This window comes from Pinus tabuliformis, chromosome 5_1 (genome assembly GCF_031772625.1).
Source record: "Pinus tabuliformis cultivar Carrire ecotype Pingquan chromosome 5_1, CPIR1, whole genome shotgun sequence".
NCBI classification, from domain to species: Eukaryota; Viridiplantae; Streptophyta; class Pinopsida; order Pinales; family Pinaceae; genus Pinus; species Pinus tabuliformis.
Genome location: NC_142305.1, coordinates 991,697,669 through 991,722,929, shown reverse-complemented (window position 1 = coordinate 991,722,929; position 25,261 = coordinate 991,697,669).

Below are 25,261 nucleotides of genomic sequence, written 5' to 3'. Positions count from 1 at the left end.
CTGGGTTCTTTGAAATGCTGATTGCACTTGTATTATCACATAAGATGGAGATAGGTTGAGTACAAGTGATTTGAAAATCCTGCAAAGTTTGCATCATCTAAAATAGTTGTGTGCAACAAGATGCAGCAGCCACATATTCTGCTTCAGTTGTAGATAATGCAATTGAATTTTGTTTCTTGTTGAACCAAGATACTAATCTGGAACCCAAAGAATGCACCACCACTAGTGCTTTTTCTGTCATCCACGCTTCCAGCCCAATCTGCATCTGTATAAGCATGAAGTGTGAGATTTGTATCTCTAGGATACCATAAGCCATAGTTTTGAGTTCCTTGAAGATACTTGAAAATTCTCTTCCCTGCCTAAAGATGAGTTTCCTTTGGATTTTCCTGAAATCTTCCAACCATTCCCACTGCATGCATGATGTATGGTTGGGTACCTGTTAAGTAGAGCAGACTTCTAATCATGGATCTATAGTTTAGTTGATGCACTGCTACTGATTCATCATTTGCAATGAGGCTGCATCCTGTAACCATAGGGGTACATACTAGTTTTGAATCTTCCATGCCATATTTCTTCAAGATCTGCTTAAGGTACTTGGTTTGAGATAAAAGGATACCGTCTTCATTTTGTTGGATTTGTAAACCAAGAAAATATGTCAACTCACCAAGAAAGGACATTTCGAATTATTTCTGCATCACCAAAGCAAAGTTTTGACTCATGGCTTCTTCATTGCTGCCAAAGATGATATCATCAACATACACAACAAGTATTAGCAATTTGTCATTTTCAATTTTTATATAAAGATTGCTATCTGCTAATCCTTTTGAAAAACCTTATTGATGAAGGTATTTGTCCAGACGATAATACCAAGCCCTTGCAGCCTGTTTAAGACCATAGAGAGCCTTCTTAAGTCTACATACAAGTTTTGGATCATTTCCAAGGATGAATCCATCTAGTTGCTCAATATGCACTTCTTCTTCTAAGTCTCCATTCAGAAAGGCAGATTTCACATCCATTTGAAATACTTTGAACTTCTGAAAGCTAGAGAGAGCAAGGAACATTCTGATGGCCTCAAGTCTAGCAACAGGAGAAAAAATTTCTTCAAAGTCTATTCCTTCTTGTTGAGCATACCCTTTACAAACAAGGCTGGCCTTGTTTCTAATCACTTCCCCATTTTCATTCAACTTGTTTTTGAATATCCATTTTGTCCCTATGACATTCTTATCTTTTGGTCTAGGAACCAACTCCCAAGTGTTATTCTTTTCGATCTTCTCAAGTTCTTCATCCATTGCCTTGACCCAACATTCATCTTTGCATGCCTCTCTTACATTTTGTGGTTCAGTGGAGGAGAGCAATGCCAAATAGATTGAAGCTTCTGAAATTGTTCTTCATGTTTGTATACCTGCCTCTTTCTGCCCCAGAATTTGAGTTTCTAGATGATTCTTTTGAACGTACCTGTATGGAGTCTTTTCTTCTATCCTTATTTGTTCTTCTAGTGCCTCTTGAGCTTCTTCTTCATCATAAGTCTGATTTGATGTTGAAGGATAGTCCTCATCATTTTCAAAATCTTCAGAATTTACTTACCTAGGAATGTTTCCTTCTTCATCAACCACTACATCAATGTTGTCAACAATTCTTCCAAGTCTTTTATTGTAACACTTGTATGCTTTGCTGTGGGGAGAGTACCCAAGGAGAATGCCTTCATCTGCTCTAGGTTCAAACTTGCCAAGATTTTCATCAGTCTTTTTGATAAAGAATTTGCTTCCAAAAATTTTGAAATATTTTACCGTAGGAGTCTTACCATACCAGAGCTCATGAGGAGTTTGGGTGATGTTCACCCAGATGTTTGTCTTGTTGAGAATAGTAACTACAACAAATGCAGCTTCACCCCAGAAAGTTGCGGGAGTTCCATACTAATCCATCATAGCACGAGCCATTTTTTGAACTGTTATGTTCATCCTTTCCACTACTCCATTTTGCTGAGGAGTCCTTGCAGTAGAGAATTCTCTTCTTATTCCATGTTCTTCACAAAAATTGAAAAATTCATTTGAGGTAAACTCCCCACCTCTATCAGACCTCAGCCATTTGATTTTGTGATCTGATTCGTTTTCAACCAAGGCTTTAAAAGATTTGAACTTTTCGAAGGCTTCATCTTTGTTCTTCATAAGTTGTATCCAACACATCCTAGAAAAATCGTCAATGAATAATATAAAGTATTCTTCTCCTCGAGCTGACCTTTTCCTAGATGGACCACATACATCAATATGGACAAGTTCAAGAGGCGTGCTAGCTGAACCTTCCTTCCCAGGGAAGTTAGTTCTGGTTTCCTTACCAAACTAACATGATTTTCATATTGTATTGTCTGCAATTCCGATGTCTGGAAGACCACGAACTGCCTGGTATTTGCAAGCTTTCCTTATCTGAGAGAAGCTTAGATGCCCCAATCTTCTGTGCCATAGCCAATGTTCATCATTCTTGCTCAGATAGCATTATTGTTTCCCTCCCTTGAGAATGTATAGATTATTTGGAGTCCTTATGCCTTTGGTCATTGTTTCTCCTATATCAAGCTCATGAACAATACATCCATTTGATCGAAATATCACCTCATTTCCTTGATCACACATTTGATTGAAACTCAATAGATTATGCTTTAAGCCATCAACATACATAACATTTTCCACTTTGACCTTTTCTTTTAAAAGAACAAAACCTTTACCTTTTATGAGTGCAGGGGTGTCATTTCCAAATGAGACCTTCTTCTCCTTTTCTAAGGCACTATATGACTGAATTTTTTCTTTATCTCCTGTCATATGTTTCGAACATCCACTATCGATGTACCATTGATTTTCCATCCCTTCCGCATATAAGGCTATACGACATCTTTCTAGTTGTGGTTCTTTCATTCTCCATGTTTTGGCACTTGAGGCTTGCTCCTTCTGAGTTGTCTGCCAAAACCTGCTCCTGCATTCAAAATCTTCATGACTGAAGTTGTTACAAATAGAAAATTCTATTTCATTTTCAAGAGCATAAAAGTTATTGTAGGTCCTTTTTATGATCCTAGTCATACTCCTCTATTTTTGAGCTTCTCTAGTCATGATAGTTTTGTAGGCAACACATTGAGCTACTTTGTGTCCAAAGTTATGACAAGAGAAACATTGGCCATTGAAGAAATTCCTGCGATTATCAACCCTGCAGACCAAATGATTGTAGTTTTCATTGACATCCATTCTTGAGGCAAATTGAGAATGATTTACCTACGGTTTGTTGTAGCTTCTATTTATCCTTGAAGTAGATTTCCCCTGATTTACCTGGTGATCTATGTTCATTCTTGAAGTAAAATGTCCCTGATTTACCTGGTGAGCAGCATTGTGCCTTTGCTGTCGATTTTCAACTTGTTCACTTCTCCTTGCTGCATCAAGATAAATTTTGGAGGTGGATGGCTTTTGTGCTTGAGATGCTTCTTCATTATATCCCAGACCTGTCTTGATTAGTGGAGAACGTTGCACTTTGATAATCTCATCTAAAGTTTCAATTCGTTTCACAAATCTAAGATTAAGAGCTTTTGTTTTCTCAATCTCTTTTCTAAGTCCCACAATTTCACATTCTAACTTTTCATGATGTTTTTCCCTTTCAGCAAGTTGGAATTGCAGAGTATCTATAATCATATCCTTTTCTTCTAAAAAAATTTTGAGTTTAGAAATCTCTTCATAAATACCTTCTTCATCTATAGCATCCAAGAAATCATCATCTTCAAATGCCATTAAAAGTCTATAATTATTACCTTGTTCATCTTCATCACTATTTGAAATTCCATCACTGTCTTCATGAGTGTAATAGCTTTTCTTATTTACATTCTATTTTATGTTCCATCTAACTGGTTCCTTACCTTTGTCAAGCTTATCTTTATGAGGACACTTGGAAACATAGTGACTGACTCTTCCACAAGCAAAACATTTGAAAGGTAACTTACCTCTGAATCTTTCAGAACCTCGTTGAAGGTTCTTGAAAAAATTTGATTCTTCCTCTTCTTCTGACATATGGACGAGATACCATGGTCCAAAACCATAGGTTCAAATACCAAGGACTAAATACCACGGACCAAAAATAAGTTCTCCCACATGTACATGCTTTTCCTTGCGTGAAAGTGCGTGTATACGCATACGTGTATTTGGAACGTCTAACCCACGTGTATATGCGTCTTGGTCAAGGTGAACCTGCGTATATATCTTTTTCCTTCATTCTAAGAGCCTGAGCTATGATCTGTCACCAGAGTGAGTTGCCATCAAGGATAATTTTAAGGGCGAATGTTCGCCCTTTGGCGAAATTAAGGGGTTTTAAATTTTTAGTGGGCGAATATTTTGTATCATAGTACATTTTTACAAATCACCTCAAATAGCCCACCTTATTTTAAGGGAGAGGGTAAAAAAGGTAAATTTAGCCCTTGAAATTAGGAGTTACAACCTTCCATTTGCCCATTTTCAAGAATGGGTTTTATTTAAGTGAATCCATTTGCCCATTTTCAAGAATAGGTTTTATTTAAGTGAATCCTATGGGCAAAATACCATATTTATAAAAGAGGTATGGTAAATTAATAAAAATATAAATAAATGAGAGGTATGGTAAATAAATAAAACATTTTTTATATTCACTTGGTGTAAACAAATAAAAATATAAGTAAAGTGGAGGTATGGTAAATAAATAAAACGTCTTTTTATACTTACTCAAAAGGTATGGTAAATAAATAAAAATATAAATAAACTAGATGTATGGTAAATAAATAAAACCTCTTTTTATATTTAGTCCATAACCCTCGTTCTATTTATGAAGGCTCAAGAAAGAGGTTTTATTTAAGTGAATCCTATAGGCCAAATACCATATTTGTAACAGAGGTATGGTAAATTAATAAAAATATAAATAAACAAGAGGTATGGTAAACAAATAAAACATTTTTTTATATTTACTCCATAAGTCACCTTATATTTACTAACACTCAAAAAATGGGTTATATTTAGGTGAAACCTATGGGCAAAATACTATGGGACAAATACCATGGACTAGATTGTTTTTAATACCATGCAAAAAACCATTATTAACCCTAATGTTAGAATTAATAAAAATAAAAATGGCACATGGTATTGACCCATGGTATTCACCAAAATGGCACATGGTATTGACCCATGGTATTCACCTGGAATGTAGCCTATTTAAATGGGGGAATTAATTAAACCAGCATAGATCCATCTCTGGATCTACTAACCCCCGAGAGGTATCAAATATCGTGATATGCAAACTAGCATAGAGTGAAAAGATATTTGATCCTCTTGGGGCTTGGTCAAGAGTAAAAATGGATGTTGTAATTTAATGTAGGTTAAACATTTTAGCTTGGTTAAAATAAAAAATAAAATAAAAATCAACTATTAATTTTATTAATTTTTATAAATTACTAATAGTAATTTTTAAGCTTCAGGTTTATGATAACCCATGGTATTGACCCATGGTAATACCATGGTATTCATGTGAGCATAGAATATTTAAAGGGGAAATTTTATCGTCTTAGATCCATACAAAGTTTTATTATTTAGTGAAAGACTTGCCAAGATCTTACAAGATTTTATAATTGAGTAAAATATTTGCCATGCCTGGTGAGAGATTCGCCAAAAAATTATATATACATATTATATTATTGATAAAATCGCCTTCCATTTTTCCTATATACCATGGAGATTCGCCCATTTATTATATTTATAAATTTAGGGGGGGTTCTTAAAATTTTCCCTGGTTGCCATCAAGGACAATACTTGTGCCATAGCACCACACCTATGTCATAATGCCAACACTATCCTAATCCGATCTTTAGATATGATGTTTCCTAACAGCTTTCCCTCTTCTAGACCGAAAAGTGTCTTAAAGAAATCCCAAATTTCCTGCATTTGATAAATACTCTTCTGAGGTGGTATAAGTGTTCATTGTCAGATTTAGAGAAAACCGTGATGTCATCCTAGTATACTACTAAGAAGTGATGGATTTCCATAGCAAAAGCTTTATCCATAGCTCTTTGAAATGTGGCACCTGCATTCATTAATCCAAAGGGCATATTCAAATACATGAAGGTACCCCAAGGAGTAGTAAACGCAGTTTTGTCTTCGTCCTCATGTTGGACTAATATTTGATTATACCTAGAGAATCCATATAACAGTGAAATCCTAGATGAGCCCACTACCCTTTGCAATATATGGTCCATTTTTGGTAAGGGGTAATTTCCTTTTAAAGAGACCTTGTTTAAGTTTCTAAAATATACACAAATTCTAATTTCACCTGTCTTTTTCCTAGTTGTAACTAAGTTTGAAATCTAGTATGAGTATCTAATGGGGGATATTATTTTTGCATCAAACATTCTTTTAACACTTTTCTCTATGGATGACATAAGAACTAGGTTTATCCTCCTAAGTTTCTGTTTGAAAGGCTTATGATCTTCTTTTAAAGGTATTTTGTGTTGGATTATGCTTGTGTCATAAGATTTTAAGTCTTCATAACTTCAAGAAAATACATCCTGGAACTCCTTAAATAGATTGATATATTTGACCTCTTCCTCTGGGGTAAGGCTTTAGATATCTTAATGAGTTTTGGATTATCTTCAGTTCCTATATTACACTCTTCTACATGATTCAGCTCTTAGAGTTCCCATCTTGGGTTTCCTAGCTACATCATAAGAGTCAAACAAATCATGTGTCTGGCTGAGATTCTGATTGTGGTTCTCACTTTGTTCCTTCTACCTCACTATGTTCTTCCGGTTCAGATACAAGATTCAGTTTTCTCCTTTTCCTTTGGTCTTCTTGCTCGTCCACTATTTCCATCTAGGAACTAGAAGTCTCTTCTCTATTTTTAGGATTTTTATCCTTATTCATGGGTGTTTGCAATGCAGAGGGAGCATCCATCCTTTGGCCTTGATCTGGGACCTGCAAGAACTCACTCAGGTCAATCTGTTGCTCAATATCATACAGAGCATTTTCAACATCAACAATTGTGCTTTCTTTATCTACCAAAGTGGTTTCCAACCATTCAGTTTGGTTAGCATATCTTTGAATTTCAGGCCTTGAATAATGTGCATAAGGAGATAGTTTAACCCTAGTTCTCATTTTTGTTATTACTCCATGAGGGTCATGCTACCACATAAAACTCTTAGAAAATTTCAACTCATGTAACATACTGTCTGCCACTGGTCCAGCTTGTCTATTATTGCAAATAAAGGGGTCTATTTCACTTTTGACTTTGAATTGGGTGTTCTTCTTTGTAGCCATGAAGTGGATATCATTTGAGTTGATGATTTCCTGAAATATTCCAAGGCAAAAATTCTTAAGGGAAGATACTTTGGCAATTTATAGGGACCCAATTGGAAGCCATAATCTTTGATCTTTGTGTGGTTCTGGTACAAGTACTAGTCTACTATCTTACTGTTTTTAGCCAGTTGAAGTACCCTTTGATCTGAGGACTAATCCTAGATTGCACAGTTCCTATTAGCATATTCATCACTGGGTGGACAAAGGAATCTATGAAGTATTTGTAATTAGAAACAGTGGAATATTTCTAGATAATAGGTGTCCAATAGAGTACATACCTCTCTTTTCCTCTATTGTCACCTTTTATGATCTTCATGGGCAATTTATCAGTTTGATAGTACAAAAAAAAATAATACAATACTGCAGAGAACTTAAACACCCTTTCAGTGGCCAATCTGATGAGTTGTTCATGCATTTTGTCTGAAATGAACTGAGCATAGTCAAACTTGATGGCAGGAGGTTTACTAGGGGTAAAAAGGGATAGGAATGTAAAAGTGACTTCACCTACATGTTCATATATCCCGTATCCAAGGATGGAATATATCATGGTGATAATATGCTTGGTAGTTTGTGAAAATATGGGGGTTATTTATGGAGGAGTAAAAATTGGTGTATGTTCTTTTGCAACTATGAAATCTTTGAACAATTGCTTGGCTTTTCCCTCATCAATAGAATTACAGAGTTCTAGTAGTCCTCCAATGGACAAAAGAGCTAAATTTGGGCCGGGTTGGACTTGTAACATCTGATTGATGGATTTTGGAGTGATAGTGAAGAGCAACTGTTGATTGGGGGCTACTACAGCTCTCTGGATGGGGATGTAGTAGGTCTGATAATAATGGATAATGTCTGGGAGACTATGGACTTCTGGGAATGAGTAGAGGGGAGATTTGTCTCCTAGAGATGAATTTCATCGGCATGGTTTAAAAATATGTCTTTACTCCAGAACTGGAGCTTCGTGCTTTCAGAGGCCAAAGATGTATCTTTAGTCTAAAAACCCTATCAGCCAAGGGTAGGTGATATTGGTCAAGGTGCGGGGTTGAAATAGGCTTAAAATTTAGGGAAATGTGGGTAGACATTGCGTGGAAAACAGGTGTAAAAGACGAAAATTGACTTGGCAAGGTTCGACCAGTGGTCTAGGTTTTGCAGGTTTTTTAAGGGTCTACGTGCAAATTAGTTAATTCAAGGGTAGAAAGATTGATTTAATTCTACCTTAAATTACTTGGAATTTTATATTAAAATGGGGCAAATTTGGTGTATTTTTGCAGAATACCTAAAACTGGAGGTTGGTGCTATGAATTTGGTCAAGGTTTTAGGTTGCAGATGACAGGTGTTGGATTTGGACGAGTGCTGGAGGCAAGATGGCAACTGGTAGTCAATTAGCGGTCGTAGATTTGAGGGGCGCATGAAATATCAAGCTTTCAATGTGTAGTTGGTCGAAAAAACGTAAAAATGCGTTCACAGGACTTTAATCGGTGAAAAATGGGAAAAGCGAGAAGAATGTTTATGAAAAGAGACTAGTATCGAGAGTGTGGTTTTGCCCCTCTTCGCACCACTTTTGGGGGCATGGTGGTAAAGCTCAGAGGGGATGTGAAATTATGTGATGGTTACATATCGCTAAATTGGGTCTGGGAAAAACTACCCATTTCGGGCGCTATCAAGCCGTTAAAGTTCAGAAATTGAATGCGTCTGAAACGGAGTGATAACTGCTGGATGATATGGGTGTTAATTAGACGGTGGTCGTGCTAAAAAGATGCGCAGAGGGGATTGGGGGAATGATTAAGGAGGGACTCGCCTACTTGAGCCTGTTTAATTAACTTCAAATCACGAATTAACTTAAATGATCCATCGGGCGGATTTTTACAAGGTGTAAGGGCTTTCAACGCAGAATAAGTTTATTTATGGGTTTTTTTATTAGAAAAGGGTAAAATAACTTTTAAAAAAAGGGGGAAAGGGTTTTTACCCTAGGAAAAGGGATTTATGGAACATAATGATGATTTTAGCAAGGGGAAAGGATTTTAAAGGGAATTTGTGGGGAAAAATATGGGATAGTGAAGTAAGGGTAAAAATGGAGGGAAAAAGGGATATTTTAAGGGATGATGGGGAAATTAATAAGCAATGAGTGGGAAAAGCTTGTGAAAGGAGGGGAAGTTAGTTAAACTCATCTTATGAGCATGCTTTTTTCATTGATAACTTCTCCTGCACACTTGAAACACATAGTTAAGCATGATCGTAGTGCTTCTGCTCCAAATGACTTGTATTTCTGCAACCTTTCTTTACTTACCCTTTGACGTACCCTAACTTTTTTTCTTCACTTTGGTGGGTGAAATTAAGCTACAAAACCCGTTTCTTTCCTTTTCTTTCACAAAACAAACTATCTACTTCTAACGTTATCTCTTCCAAGGGCTCAGATTGAACTGATGAGCTCCTTTTATTTTCTCTACTACCTAATGGTCTACCAAGGTTAAACTGTTTGGTCAGATTTTATTCTCTAACTATAAACATAAAATTCAAAGCATGAAGTAGTCAAGATTAAGAAGTTTGACTATCATGGGTTGTGGCATGTATGACAAGCTACATGCAACCATTATTTAAGACAGTAAAGTAAAAAGTAGTGGCACTTGGACTTGCATACTTTCATGATCTGTTTTTGTTTGCCTTTCATATTTTTTCATTTTTTGTATTTTTTTTTCTTTTATTATTTTTATTGTCCTTTGATATTTCTTTTAGGACATACTCTCTTTACATTTTTTAATTTTAATATGGAAAACATTTGCAGAAAACAAAGGTATGTACAATATTACAAGAGTTAACCTCATCCAATTCAAAATTATGAATCCTATCACTATAGGACGCTAACATTGCCCACCATGGAGGTTAATATACCAAAGGTAACCCACCTTTTTAATACTCTCCAATCTAGTTTTTCTATCTTCAAGTTCAAAGGTTTCTAGCCTAAATCTAATTCTTTACATCAATGGGTATTCTCAACCTCGACCCAAATTTATGATATTTTCTTATGCTCCAAGGGTTTCTCTTTTTTTTTTCATTTTGATACTCAAGAAGATCTAGAGAAATTATTAAATTAGGGGCCATGGTTTTGGGGAAGAGTTGAACTCTTCATCACAACCTAGTTCCGAGACTTTGATGTCACAACTATTGTGGTCTCAACAATGTCGATATGGGTGAGACTACCAAGCCCCCCCCTTCCTTTTTTGCACCACAACGTCTTAGAGGAATTCAGGAACACTCTCAGAACATTAAAAAATATGGACATTAAAAAAATAGAGAAACGTTTATTCGCCTTCACCATAATATGTGATGAAATAGAACTTAGAAAAGGTATACAAGATCATATACAATTAAAACAAGGAAACATTCAGTGGACGCAATTGTTAGATTATGAAAACACGACATTTAGATGTCATATATATTACTAAATAGAACACATGCCCACTAGAAAAAATGATACCAATAAAGAAAAAGGGAAAAATCCATAAAACAAAAGGATGGAAGCCTTCAGATCCCTACCTCTCAAAAAAGGAATAAGAAGAAACCATGGAGAAATATACAAACCAAGTAGAATGGGGTTCTATGAATCATAAAGGAAACACAGCCCATATACGGAAGGGCACTAAATCATAAGAGATACAAGCTCTAGAACAACAAAAAAAGGAGACATGAAACAAAAACGAGATGGGAGGTATAAAGAGAGCTCATGTTTCAAATATTTTAGACTCAAACAAAAAAAACCCATCATAAATATTAAGAAATGAATTTCCATTGGTCCTAGTTGAACCTAATGCACAGGGTTAGTAGAAAGTCCAAAAAAAACTGATTATTATCACACTTAGCATTGGAATTTTATGTAGTTTTTGTAGCTTTTCCTTCTTATTTCTCATAATTTGAGATTTTATCTTACCGAATGCTTTCAATGTATACAAAATGTAATTTGGTTCCTTTTTTCAAGTTGAATAAAATTATGATTTTTTTCCATATATATAGATATATAATTGGCCTCATAGGGAAGGTCCCTACATTATCTATGTTACACATTTCAATTTCTCAAACATTACTTCATCAGAACAAAAGGAAAATTTCCAAGCCTTCCTTCACATGATCACAATACTCTCATTTTGCTTGACCAAATTAAAAAATTGAACATTTTGACCTTTTCTCCTTATAATACATACTTTTTTCACCTTCAAGAGAAATTGCTAGTTAATATTTGTTCCTCTTCTCCTATAAATACTCCTTCGTCAATTATAAGTTGTGCCCCTCAATGTGGGACAATATTTAACATATTTGTACCATACACTCCATGTGGCACAATATTTAATGTCCGAATGCCATAGAGATTTAACATAATTCTCCAATGTGCACTTTGTTGCTCCTGATGCTGAGTCCACCCTACAATTCTATTCATTTTAGCGATAACCATTAGAACACAATGAATTATAGATATTTGTTAGTAGTTTAAATTATATTTAGATATGGATATAATGAAATAGAAATGCTTAATATTTGTTAGGAATCTAAATTTTATATAGAAAATGGACTTAGTGAAATAGAGATGCTTAAGCTAATACAAACTTGTGGTTATAATAAGAGTTTTAGAAAAAATTAATTTACACATAAAATAAATGTTGGAATCTAGAAAATTAAAATTAAGTGTATATTTTAGAATTGTTAAAATTTAAACAATAATAGGGAAGAAGAATTCATAATGTTCCATATATGCTAGATATACATTGTCAACAGTTTTAGTCATCCTTAAAGTTAGTATCCATCATCATATATCATTAGTTAAGCATGTTGATGGTGAAGAGAGAGAAATAAGCCAAATAATAGATTCTAAAATAATTCATTTTCTCTTTGTAGGAATTGTCTTTCATTCAATTTGATAAGCGAGTAGAAATCATTCACCATGAAAGAATAATATAATTAATTCATGTTTCATGTGTTAGGTGGAGGTCATGTGAACCTATCTCATTATTTCTACAAATTATGGTGTTCACTCTCCACAAAGGGAGATGCTAGGAATACCCCCATCCCAAGCGCAATGGAGGTGGCCTCTTTAGACCAACACCTTCCTCATCATCGATTTATCCTACTTAGGTAAGTATGTCTTCTCACGTCTCCTCTTCCACTCTTGTACTCCCCCTTCTCTACCTTTTCCATCTTCATTTGAATGTGGGATATATAAATTTCAATCACTACAACCAATTCAAGTTCTCTTCATATAAACTACATTTTTCCACAGGAAGAGTTTAGTCATTACTTGGTCAATGATGAAATTTTGCATAAAATTAGCATTATCGTGTCTTTTAGAGAGATCATATGTTATATTTGTTGTGTGATGTTTTTATAGTTCTTGTGTGATGTGCACCATTCAAATATTTTATAACACTTTTAAGTAGAGAAGAAGACAATAAATTTGTAGAGATATTCTATTTATACTAAAGATTATAGATATGTAGGAAAAATTTGTAAAATTTGTACCTTCATACCACCCCAAAACTAGTATCCAACTACATTCTTTTTCAAACCATATGATTTAGTACCATGGATTTTAATATTACTAATTAATAGTTAGGGATATCACTTTCTAATGGTAATAATGGACCAATTCAACAAAATGATCATGAGGATCGACATTATAGGTAGTGTAAAAGGATGTGAAACTATTCTTTGAAAAATCATATGTGTACTTGAATGTATGATCATTTCTCATTTTCTATTGCAATATTAAATTTCTCAACTACTTTTTACAAATGTATTTCCATTCATCCTTATATAAATAATATACTCAAAAAGTACTAAATTGCAACATAATGCAGTTATTACAAATTTCCAATAATGAACATAGAATCCTAACATCACTTATACAGGGCCAATTACACAAATACTTAAACTTTAAAAGTGTGTATAGAAATAAGATGCATATGTTACCCTAATGGTCACAAGAATACTACCCACTTTGAGAATTTCCATAATTCTAATGTTTGGTAAGAAATTGGAGTCACTTTAGGCCATAATGAATTTGGACGAATAATTATCCCCCAACATGGCCACTAAGAAATGGTGTCTATCTTTTTACACCCATATGTTCATGCGTACAAACACAACCCATTATATATTTTATGGTTTTCAATGGAACCTAAAACTATAATTGGTAATTTCAAATTGTTGTTTCACAACAATCCCATTTCTTTGGGTCTGTTAGCAGCTAAATCTACCTTAGGCTGAAGGAAGGCAAAATTCAAGGTAACCACAAACCACGTTGTGTCTGGTAGCTAACCCTACCAGAACAGGAGAGGGCTCTCTCCAAGCCACGCTCAGCGAATAAGTAAACGGAATGGTCTGAGATGACTAACAGTGAAATATTGATCTTAGGCTAGTAAGTAAATATGGATACAAGAAACAATTTTTTATGAATGACCGAGTTTCTGGGATGGTATGGGACCAACGGACAGCAATGAGCAGAGAATTTAATACAAAGGCACAGATTATTTCGTGATGCAAGATAGGCGGAAAGTCTAGAAATTTAGTTTGAAATAACGCGGAATGGATGAATTTCTTAGGAGGGTGAAAAGGGCATAAGTACATGAATCCTTTTCAACAGAAGAAGAACACTGAACATGAAACTTTCCCACAGGAAGAGCAATAAAAATGAATTCTACCTTATCTAACTTAGAAACTTTCACTGGAAATGAATATGAAATGAACTGTGAAACATTACGAAATGCATATGAAACATAAGAGACACATTTGCTACACTCACAACCACATGAATCTCATGAAACAGAGCCGCTACCTTTCATTAATCCTCTGTCAAAATATACAATGAAGAACTGAGTTTCTCTCCCACAGTCTCCCAGAAATTACAAGCCAACCAACCCTTTGCAAATAGTTTGCATACAATATATAGAATGTGCCATGAAGAGATAGAATGCCCAAGTGTTGGGGAGTTACTCAAATCATTACAAAATGGAGGTGCAAAGCCAACCATTAGCTACAGGTGCAGCGTTACAAACATGACAAATGGCTTGGGTGGCGGTTTGCCTTCCTTCGCCACTTGGATAGAAGCCAATCTGGAGTGAAAATACTTTGAATGCCACCTTAGGTGCTGAAAAATTGAAATGTAGATGATTGAACCCACTTGGAGAAGTCGTGAATCGAAATTTCGCGAAATGGAGGTGAAATTAGCCTTTTTCCCTATTTGCGCCGCGCCACTTTTTATATGCACCATGCCACTTTCGAGCTTGTTTTGAGGCACTTCTAGCAGTCTAAAATGTGCCCCAGTGTGCTTGTTGGAAAGCCTGGGCTGTCTACTTTCCAACCCAAGTGGAATTTCTGAATTTGGTGCTCATTTTCCCCTCCAAATCTTCATTCTCCCAAGACTGGTTCCTGTGTGTCAAAATAGGGGTAGAGAGGTCATTGTTTGCGTGTTTTTTACCTCTTGGAGACTCAAATCATGCCCAAATTTCTTGTCCAAGCACCAGTAGTCGTGATTTTTCATGCTGAATCCAGAAATGCAAACCATTTGTGATTTGGAACTCCCAATCCTAAGCGTCGCGCCAGTGGCGCGACGCACAGGGAGAAAAAACCTGTGTTGTGCCCAAAAATTTGTCATGTGACCAAAATTCTCCCAAATTTCTTGAAATTTGGGTGGGAGATCCTCTATGAAGTGCTATGCTAGGCCACAAAGGCTTTAGCCAAGATTAGAAGCCAATCTTGCTCTTTTTTCCTCTTTGTCACTTTGCTCAATTTCGCCTTCAAACTCCTTATCTGAGCCTTTGAACTCATGTTCTGTGCCCTGTAGTGATAAACCATCTGCCTCAATATGGTTTTGTCCTTGTCGGCCTTCTCTAACAATCTCTCAAGGTGGATGTTGATACACTCAGGCCAAGACTCTCGGTCATTGTTAATCTCTTGCTCTAATGGAGTGAGCTCAATCCTCCTATGTTGGGCAGCTTGGCGATTCTCACGGATGTTTTGCAGCTCCATGATCTCATGCTGGTCTTCAAGTTGTTTGTTCCTCTGCTCCAGATATTGCATGTTCCACTTAGCCCTATCCAAGTCAAGGGATAAGGGTTTGATCTCTGATTGCTACTCCTGGATGATCTCTTTGACCTGTGCACTTGTTGGTTGTATCTGTATCATCATCATGAAGGAGAACGAATTCAGTCTCTCGTTCACCTGATGGCTCACCTGAAGGCCCCTCATCATGCATTGGCTCCTTACCTCTGTCCTATACCTGTAGTGTTGATGTCAGAAGCGAGGCCCCTTCCAACCCGGGTGGAGATAAAACTCGCTTTGCTGCCGCAAACAAATGTCTAGCACCCCTCTGATATGTGATGAAAACTGGCATAGTAATGGTCTTATGGCGCTCATACTAATGAGAAGGACCACCTATCTCATGTTCAACCTTTGACTCTACCTGTGAAGTGTTGAAGAGGTCACGGGAGATGAATTCATCCCAAGTAATGCCCTGCAATCCCAACTGATGATCCACCAAAATCTTAATAAGATCAAAGTGATCAACACTGTTAAGTTGTTACTAAGGGGTCTTGTGCTGCATGAAGGTATTCATCCTCTCTATGTTCCTAAAAATAAAAAATGGGATGTTCATCATCCGTACCCTGGTAAAGTGCATGAATAACCTGATGTTATAGGCATATAGACGAGAGAACCTCCCCTCACAGCTGAAGTACTTCATGATCAACTTCATGAGTGGAGCATATTCATCATTCAAATATCTGAATGGAAAGACTCTTTTGATATGGATCAAGTAACTGGCCTTAATGTAAGGCTCATAATGCTGCCGATCAACTTTTTGTTTCTTGTGCCATGGTTCTCCAATATTCGGTATACCAGTTGCTAATGAGATAGCTTCAAGTGTCAGTGTGAAGGTGACCCCGGCCAAGATAGAGTGATCTCCATGTAGGTGAAGCACAAAAATATAGGCCAACTCATGATGAACTCTAACATTAGCCACCCTTTGACAAAATTCAAAACATGATAGATTCTAGAAGCATGACATGGCAAGAGGGCATGCTTGTAATTCAGTGAGGGTAGTGGGCTCATCCCTAACATGTTTGCCACTCTTGTGATGTCTCCTGGGAGCCTGCTCTTCCGAGGATGAGTCACTTTGTGTCTCCATCTCATACTCTGATGAATGTTGTGATGTCATGACTGTTGTGTGTACTATATTTAGGTTGCCCTTCGATGATGGTGTGACGCTGGGTGCTTTTGTGATATCTGCCACCAAGGGGAACAGTGAAACAAAATGGAGTATTAGGAGGGGAGTAATGTGATGGGAATAGGGGTTATGGTAGAAGTTTGTTTAGGGATATGTAGGGGGTTTGGGTATTTGATAGGGTAGGTTTTTGGGGTGTTATGTTAGAAAATAAGAGGACGGGAAAGAGAATAGGGTTTGGTAGTGTTTTAGGGTAGGGATAATAGGAAAAATGAGAAAGGGGGATAGGGAAAAATGGTAGGTGAGGGAAAAATGGTGGGTGAAAATGGAACCTTGGCCTCAATACCATAATTATGAAACCCTAGCAACAATGGCCTTTGGTGTTTTCTTGTGGTTGATTTTATGAGTTTTGTTGCATTTCAAACATAGCCATAAACCACCATATCATTTATAAACTTTGATGAGCAGGTCATGTCATAGAGCCTACCTTTCAATTTGATGGGCTTCAAAAGAAATTTGAGGTGATTTGGCACAGTTTTGGCCCTTTGTGGGTGTGCGCCACACGCAAAACCCAGTGCACCACGCCCTGGGTGTGCACTGCGCCTGTTGAAAAAATACACTGATGGATGGATCTGTGTGCGATGCGCCCTCTGTGTGCGTCGCACCCCTATGTATATGCGTCGTGCCCTGAAAACTACCTCCAACCTTGCTCCAAACACACATGATGCACACTCAAACACTTTGCAATGTTTCCCTATGCACTTGATTCGCACAATGAATTTGATTTTGGTGGAAACTTGTATATAAAGACTTCGAAGTCATGGGTTAAATTTTTGCTTCTTCAAAAACCATTTTTCTAATGTTATGTTTTGATACTTTTTCGCTGACTTAAAGCAACACTGATTTTCACTTTTCATTTGAAATTTTAGCACAAATGATGATATTTTCAGCACTCTTTGTAGGGATTACACGATAGGACATTTGGCCATGGAAACCATGCCTGCACCTGAAGAAATAAACTGATGACTTTTTTGAAAATTTTATCACCAATGACACTATTTCACCTTTCTTCAAAACAGAGCTTTGAAGAACAGTCAAATTTTATCAATATGACGATGAAACTCTATGAATCATTACTTTGTAAGGGCCTCACTCTGGCTTGCATGGCTTTACTGGACATATTTAAAGACCAAAATGACTAATCCCTAGACCTAATGATCGAAAATGACTTTTGTCCATTAAACGACCAGACCTTGACTGTCATGGACTTTAGTGATCATTGACAAAAGACCTAAGCCAGCAGGAGCCAAACATGAGGGGAAATTACTAGCATAACCTTTTCTGTCAGATTATGGCATGCTCCTAGCAGAATGTAGCTGGGTGAATGGAGCGGGACTCCTAAAAATGAAATGCATAAAGAGTTTTGATCTCTGACTGAGGGCTGACGAGACTGACTCTAACATTGGCTCCAATGGGGGATGGTAGCTCCTTGGAGGTGCTAAGAACAGTAGATCTCTAGAAGAGCTAGATAGTGCCTTTGTCCATTGGGCCATGGAATCATTTTTTTGACAAACAACACAAGACTTCGACTCATTTATGGACTGAAAATTGACTTAAACCGACTTAATTATGAAACCAACATGACTGAAAAAACTGACTCAATGTAAAAGGAAATGACTCATGACTGACTTAACTAAAACAAGAACTAACAAAACTTATTCAATGGCAGTAGTCCATCAAGATTCAAGGGTTTCAAATCATGATGACAACCACGTGTGTACTAATGCAATATGTACAATCATGTGTAATGTGTCTTCCAATCTAACCAATCAAGTAGAAGCCTCCTTGATCGGTTCTCCTGATCAGATCTTTTGGTCAACAACAGATACTGGTAACTGGGAATCCCAAAACATAATTGACCATGATCTCCATCACTGAATATTGAAATAATCACCTTCACTGCTAACTGCAACAAATTTGCCATTGGATCCTGAAAAACATGAAGATTGACCTCTTGCTGGAAAAACAAGGTATCTTTTTCTCTTGATTCTGGTCTCTCTTCACAAATAAGAGTATGTTCCTGGTCTTCAAAAAATTCTGAACAAATAGATGAGCAGATTTCCTCTTCAAAGAACATTTCAAAACATGAGACATATGAAGAGGAATCTGAGAGGGAATCTTGAATAGTCTGGTCTGCTGAAGTCTGAATATATGTTAGGTCATCTTCATACGATATGACAGCCAGATTCTCATTACATTCATCACATTCATCAATCATGAGAAAAGCAACTTCAGATGTTTTTTGAAACCTAACACTAACATTTCTATCATCTACCATAAATCCATCCAGAGGAACTTTTTTACTTGCTTGAGAAACGATCTCATCTTGTTGTTCATGAGCTGACTGGATTACCTCTTCATGAAGACTATGTTTTGGTGACATGACAATATTCAGATCCAAAACTCTATCTTCTTCATCCCAGATGATTTCAGCATCAAAGTTCTCTTTCATAGGACTTAGTACAAGGTTTTCTTGGTCATCACAATCTGAATCTGAATCTGAAATGGGTGACTTAACAATATCACATTCTGAATTTGAAACTTGAATTCTCTGCATGCTGTCTTCTTCTGTGGACAGATCTGAACTGACACTTTTTCTTTCATCACTTTCAGCCATATGGAACTCTTCAACATGCTGATCTATGAAGCTGCTTACAGGACTGTCATCCTTTTCAGAAGAGGAATAAGTTCCACCATCACCTTCTTGAGCATGTACACACTGCAGATCTACGTTGACTTGAGCTGGAACAAGACCGTGCAAGAGTTGATCAATCTCATCTTCAGACAGAGGAGATAATACTTTTTGTTTTCTTTTGCTCAAACAGTGATTTTCTTCATTGATTTCAAGTGAAGGTGTATACAAAGTTTCCTCATACAGCTGATCCATTTCATGTAATTCCTATTGACTGTCTAGATGTAAAATTCCTTCATCTTCCACCGTACTAAAATCTTGATCATGCTGCAAATTTTCATGATCGTCTTTATGCTGCTGAAATGTATTTTCATACAGGGCTTCGATGATCTCATCATCCATGAAATTATCATCTTCATAATATTTCTCAAGGCTTTCAATAAAAGTAGAAGCATGTTTGCAACAGTCATGAACTAAATTTAATGATGGATAAGAGTCTTTATATCTTTCAATGAACAGGGCATGAAAATCCTTTAAATAGTAAATACAAGCAGGTGGCAAACTTTCATACCAAGATTGGGCTTCACCTTCCAGAGTGGCCAGGAATATTTTCATCAAGCAATCTTCAGGAAAATCAACCTTCAACTTGCGAATATGCACGTGAAATCAAACTAGATGTAAAGCAACGTCCTTCTTACCATCATCTTTAAACATAGGTAGATTCCTTGACCAATCTACCTTTTGAATTTTATTTGGAAAACCTGGGATGTGATCTCGGCTCATGGGAGTGTATCTTCTTGCAACCCGCTCCATTTTGAAAATCTCAAAGCTACTGATCTCTCTGTAGTGGAGTCACCATGAAGTATTGGCTGCTGGATTCTTCAGTGAATGGAGTCGCCAGGTGAATGATTTCAGTGTTCTTATGTCTGATCGTTGTTCACCATCAACAATCAGCTCTAAACTTGAGATATGTACTAGGGAAAAACAATCTTCAAGCAAACCATTTTCGTTCCCCAGCAGAGTCGCTACTATGTTAGCACCTAAATCTGCCTTAGGCTGAAGGAAGGAAAAATTCAGGGTAACCACAAACCACACTTAGTCTGGTAGCTAGCCCTACCAGAACAAGAGAGGGATCTATCTGAGTCACGCTCAGTGAATAAGTAAACGAAATGGTCTGAGATGACTAACAGTGAAATATTGATCTTATGCTAGTAAGTAAATATGGATACAAGAAGGAATTTTTTATGAATGACTAAGTTTTTGGGATGGTATGGGACCAACGAACATCAATGAGCAGAGAATTTAATACAAAGGCATAGATTATTTCGTGAGGCAAGATAGGCGGAAACTCTAGAAATTTAGTTTGAAATAACGCAGAATGGAGGAATTTCTTAGGAGGGTGAAAAGGCATAAGTACATGAATCTTTTCAATAGAAGAATAACGCTGAACATGAAACTTTCCCACAGGTAGAGCAATAAAAATGAATTCTACCTTATCTAAGTTAGAAAATTTCACTGGAAATGAATATGAAATGAACTGTGAAACATTACGAAATACATATGAAACATAAGAGACACATTTCCTACACTCGCAACCACATGAATCTCATGAAACAGAGCCGCTACCTTTCATTAATTCTCTGTCAAAATATACAATGAAGAACTGAGTTTCTCTCCTACAATCTCCTAGAAATTACAAGCCAACCAACCCTTTTCAAATAGTTTGCATACAATATATAGAATGTACCATGAAGAGATAGAACGCCCAAGGGTTGGGGATTTACTCGTATCATTACAAAATGGAGGTGGAAAGCCAACCATTAGCTACAGGTGCAATGTTACAAGCATGACAAATGGCTTGGGTGACTGTTTGCCTTCCTTCGCCACTTGGATAGAAGCCAATCTAGAGTGAAAATACTTTAAATGCCACCTTAGGTGCTGAAAAGTGAAATGTAGATGAGCAGTCCCACTTGGAGAAGTCGCAAAATGAAATTTGGCGAAATAGAGGTGAAATTGGCCTTTTTCCCTATATGCGCCGCGCCACGTTCTATATGCGCCGTGCCACTTTGGAGCCTATTTTTAGGCACTTGCAGGAGTCCAAAATGTGCCCAAGTGTGCTTGCTAGAAATCCTGGCCTGTCTACATTCCAAACCAAATGGAATTTCTGAATTTGGTGCTCATTTTCCCCTCCAAATCTTCATTCTCCCAAGACTAGTTCCTGTGTCTCAAAATAGGGGCAGAGAGGTCATCGTTTGCGTGTTTTTGACCTCTTGGAGACTCAAATCATGCCCAAATTTCTTGTCCAAGCACCAGTAGTCGTGATGTTTCATGCTGAATCCAAAAATGCAAACCATTTGTGATTTGGAGCTCCCAATCCTAAGCATCGCACCAGTGGCGCCGTGCACAGGGAGAAAAAACCTGTGTTGTGCCCAAAAATTTGTCATGTGACCAAAATTGTCCCAAATTTCTTGAAATTTGGGCTGGAGATCCTCTACCAAGTGTTATGCTGGGCCACAGAGGCTTTAGCCAAGATTAGAAGCCGATATTTCTCTTTTTTCCTCTTTGTCGCTTTGCTTAATTTCACCTTCAAACTCCTTATCCGAGCCTTTGAACTCATGTTCCGTGCCCTATAGTGATAAACCATCCACCTCAATATGGTTTTGTCCTTGTCGGCCTTCTCTAATAGTATCTCAAGGTGGATGTTGATACGCTAGGGCCAAGACTCTCGGTCATTGTTAATCTCTTCCTCTAATGGAGTGAGCTCAATCCTCCTATGTTGGGAAGCGTGGCGATTCTCACGGATGTTTTGCAGCTCCATGATCTCATGCTGGTCTTCAAGTTGTTTTTTCCTCTACTCCAGATATTTCATGTTGCACTTAGCCCTATCCAAGTCAAGGGATAAGGCTTCGATCTCTGATTGCTGCTCCTGGATGATCTCTTTGAGCTGTGCACTTATTGGTTCTGTATCTGTATCATCATCATGAAGGAGAACGAATTCGGTCTCTCGTTCACCTGATGGCTCACCTGAAGGCCCCTCATCATGCATTGGCTCCTTACCTCTATCCTGTACCTATAGTGCTGATGTCGGAAGCGAGGCCCCTTCCACCCTAGGTGGAGATAACACTCGCTTTGCTACCACAAACAAATGTCTAGCACCCCTCTGATATGTGATGAAAATTGGCATAGTAGTGGTCTCATGGCGCTCATACTGATGAGAAGGGCCACCTATCTCATGTTCAACCTTTGACTCTACCTATGAAGTGCTGAAGAGGTCACGAGAGATGCAGTCATCCCAAGTAATGCCCCGCAATCCTAACTGATGATCCACCAAAATCTTAATAAGAGCAAAGTGATAAACACTTTTAAGTTTTTTCTAAGGAGTCTTGTGTTGCATGAAGGTATTCATCCTATCTATGTTCCTGCAAATAAAAAATGGGATGTTCATCATCCGTACACTGGTAAAGTGCATGTGCAACCTCATGTGATAGGCATATAGACGAGAGAACCTCCCCTCACAACTGAATTACTTCATGATCAACTTCATGAGTGGAGCATATTCATCTTTCAAATATCTGAATGGAAAGACTCTTGTGAGATGCCTCAAGCAACTAGCCTTAATGTAAGGCTCATAATGCAGTTGATCAACTTTCTATTTCTTGTGCCATGTTTCTCCAACATTCAGTATACCGGTTGCTAATGAGATAGTTTCGGGTGTCAATGTGAAGGTGACCCCGACCAATATAGAGTGATCTCCATGTATGCAAAGCACAAAAAGACGGGCCAACTCATGATGAACTCTAAAATTAGCCGCCCTTTGACAAAATTTAAAACATGATAGATGCTAGAAGCATGACATGGCAAGAGGGCATGCTTGTAATTCAGTGAGGGTAGTGGGCTCATCCCTAACATGTTTGCCACTCTTGTGATGTCTCCTGGGAGCCTGCTCTTCCGAGGATGAGTCACTTTGTGTCTCCATCTCATACTTTATTGAATGTTGTGATGTCATGACTGCTGTGTGTACTGTATTTAGGCTGCCCTTTGATGATGGTGTGAAGCTGGGTGCTTTTGTGATATCTGCCACCAAGGGGAACAATGAAACAAAAGGGACTATTAGGAGGGGAGTAATGTGATGGGAATAGGGGTTATGGGGAGAAGTTTGTTTCGGGATATGTAGGGGGTTTGGGTATTTGATAGGGTAGATTTTGGGGTGTTATGTTGGCAGATAAGAGGAGGGGAAGAGAATAGGGTATGGTAGTGTTTTAGGGTAGGGATAATAGGAAAAATGAGAAAGGGAGGATAGGGAAAAATGGTAGGTGAGGGATAAATGGTGGGTGAAAATGGAACCTTGGCCTCAATACCACAATTATGCAACCCTAGAAACAATGGTCTTTGGTGTTTTCTTGTGGTTGATTTTATGAGTTTTGTTGCATTTCAAACATAGCCATAAACCACCATATCGTTTATAAACTTTGATGAACAAGTCATGTCATAGAGCCTACCTTTGAATTTGATGGGCTTCACAAGATATTTGAGGTGATTTGGCACAGTTTTGGCCCTTTGTGCATGTGCGTCGTGCCCGTTGAAAAAATACACTGAGGGATGGCTCTGTGTGCGCCGCACCCCTGTGTATATGCGTCGCGCCCTGAAAACTGCCTCCAACCTTGCTCCAAACACGCACGATGCACACTCAAACACTTTGCAATGTTTCCCTATGCACTTGATTCACACAATGACTTTGATTTTGGTGGAAACTTGTATATAAAGACTTGGAAGTCATGGGTTAAATTTTTGCTTCTTCAAAAACCCATTTTTCTAATGTTATGTTTTGATACTTTTTCGTTGACTTAAAGCAACACTGATTTTCACTTTTCATTTGAAATTTTAGCTCAAATGATGAAATTTTCGGCACTCTTTGTAGGGATTGCACGATAGGACATTTGGCCATGGAAACAATGCCTGCATCTGAAGAAATCAACTGATGACTTTTTTGAAAATTTTATCACCAATGACACTGTTTGACCTTTCTTCAAAACAGAGTTTTGAAGAACGGTCAAAGTTTATCAATATGACGATGAAACTCTCTGTATCATTACTTTGTAAGGGCGTCACTCTGGACTGCATGGCTTTACTGGACATATTTAAAGACCAAATTGATTAATCCCTAGACCTAATGGTCGAAAATGACTTTTGTCCATTAAAGGACCAGACCTTGACTGTCATGGACTTTGGTGATCATTGACAAAAGATCTAAGCCAACAGGAGCCAGACATGAGGGGAAATGACTAGCATGACCTTTTCCATCAGATTGTGGCATGCTCCTAGCGGAATGTAGCTGGGTGAATGGAGCGGGACTCCTAAAAATGAAATGCATAAAGAGTTTTGGTCTCTGACGGAGGGCTGACCAGACCGACTCTAACAGGGTCATTATGAAAAAGCACATCATTAGTTAATACACAAGACATAGTTTTGTCATTGATGACAACCAATGCCATTGATGTCAAACGGTAAGTCAAAGGAGGAGGATTTTTGAGTACGTTAGTTTAAAGGCTTGAAAGATCACATAAAATGATGACAAAGTGGCTCAAATTTTATTGAGTTTTGTTGAGAAAATAATTATCTTTCAACATGGCCACTAAAAAATGGCATCTATCATTTTATACCCATTTTTTGATGCATATAAACACAACCCATTATATCCTTTATGGTTTTCAATGGAACCTAAAACTATCATTGCTAATTTCAAATTGTCGTTTCACAACAATCTCATTCCTTGGGGTTTATTATGAAAAAGTACATAATTAGCTAATACTTAATACATAGTATTGTCATTGATGATAACCATTGCCATTGATGTAAAAGGGTAAGTCAAGGGGAGAATATTGTTGAATATGTTAGTTTGATGACTTGAAACACGGCATGAAGTGATGACAAAGTGGCTCAAATTTTATTGAGTTTTGTTGAAGACATTATGGTAAAATGAATATGTAGATGGTATGGTTGGTTAGTCCTCTTCAAGACCTTTCCAACAATATA